This window comes from Limulus polyphemus, unplaced genomic scaffold (genome assembly GCF_000517525.1).
Source record: "Limulus polyphemus unplaced genomic scaffold, Limulus_polyphemus-2.1.2 Scaffold7215, whole genome shotgun sequence".
Taxonomy (NCBI): Eukaryota; Metazoa; Arthropoda; class Merostomata; order Xiphosura; family Limulidae; genus Limulus; species Limulus polyphemus.
This window is the reverse complement of record NW_013672825.1, coordinates 4,985-6,972: the sequence shown is the minus strand read 5'-3', so window position 1 is coordinate 6,972 and position 1,988 is coordinate 4,985.

Sequence of the window (1,988 nt, the reverse complement as noted above, 5' to 3'; positions counted from 1 at the left end):
TTTTGAGCTTTCACTGACAATACTTATTAAAGATAATTTTATGCGTGAAAACTGTCCATATTTTGATGTCATGATATGTAAATTAAAAATTGTTATTTTACAGTGATAATCTTGTTTTCTTGTGCCCAATAATGCATAATTTCATTTGATAAACACGTTTAGATTGAATGGTAATTTGTAATCAGTCACAAGAACGTCGAATCTGAATCACTTGAAAAAAACACGGGGGTGCTTAACTTTTTTCCAGGTGTATATTTACCCAAACTTTAAAATTGGATGTTAAAGGCCGAATTATCAAGTTAACTACAAATTTTGCCGATCACATGCTTGATGCTATGACACCTACACATAATGTGAAACACCGAGGCTCAAACAGTCAGTTAAAACCCAAACTCAATAGTAATATAAAGCAACTCAAAATAAGTTATAAGTAAACAAAAATCAGGCTTAAATTAGAATATACTAAAATCATGTCAATTGACTCAGAGTTACACCTTAACAAATAAAATATAGAGATACTTGTTCATTTTTCTTTAAATTTCAAATTGAATTATTCAAAAAATAAGTACAATGCACTAGGTATAAAAATAGAGAATCAAAGTATCAAATATTATAAAAAGAAAGATTGTTTGGTTTGTTTTTAATTTCGCACAAAGCTACACGAGGACTATCTGCGCTAGCCATCCCTAATTTAGCAGTGTAAGACTAGAGGGAAGGCAGCTAGTCATCACCACCCACCGGCAACTCTTGGGCTACTATTTTACTAACGAATAGTGAGACTGATCGTCACGGCTGAAAGGGCGAACATTTTTGGTGAGACGGAGATTCGAGCACCCTAACCACCCGGACAAGTCCGCCAAAAAGAAAGAAGATCCACAAGATTACTTACGTTTGGGGCATAGATAAATATATTATTAAACAGTAGATAAATTAATTAATGTTTCCTTTCTTACATTTTATGCTATTTAAACCTATTTGAATATGTTATAATATTTAATATATGTTCTTCAACTCGTGCAATTTTTATATACATGTTTTTATGTATATATACTATAAATAGACTTCCTGATTCCTCTATATGAGTTCTCCAATTGTTTAATACTGATTTGTTATTTGTATTTTATTATTAAAGAGTGATATTATTTCATTTGGAATATTATTATAAATTTTCATGCTTCATATAAATAATTTTTCTGAATATTTCCTTTTTACTCTAGAAAGTTTTAAATTATCTTGTTCTTCAGTACACCTTTAATATATTGATTTTATATTTCGCCAGTTGCGAATATCTTTAGCGAATTTATTTAATGTTTTGCAACTATATAATCTACACAGTGGTAGTATATTCTAATTTTGAAAAAGTAATTATCAAACTGTAATTATCAAACTGTGATTATCAAACTGTGATTATCAAACTGTAATTATCAAACTGTAATTATCAAACTGTGACTATCAAACTGTGATTATCAAACTGTAATTATCAAACTGTGATTATCAAACTGTGATTATCAAACTGTAATTATCAAACTGTGATTATCAAACTGTAATTATCAAACTGTAATTATCAAACTGTGATTATCAAGCTGTAATTATCAAACTGTAATTATCAAACTGTGATTATCAAACTGTAATTATCAAACTGTGATTATCAAACTGTGATTATCAAACTGTAATTATCAAACTGTATTATCAAACTGTGATTATCAAACTGTGATTATCAAACTGTAACTATCAAACTGTAATTATCAAACTGTGATTATCAAGCTGTAATTATTAAACTGTAATTCTCAAACTGTAATTATCAAACTGTAATTATCAAACTGTGATTATCAAACTGTGATTATCAAACTGTAATTATCAAACTGTAATTATCAAACTGTGATTATCAAACTGTGATTATCAAACTGTAATTATCAAACTGTAATTATCAAACTGTGATTATCAAACTGTGATTATCAAACTGTAATTATCAAACTGTAATTATCAAA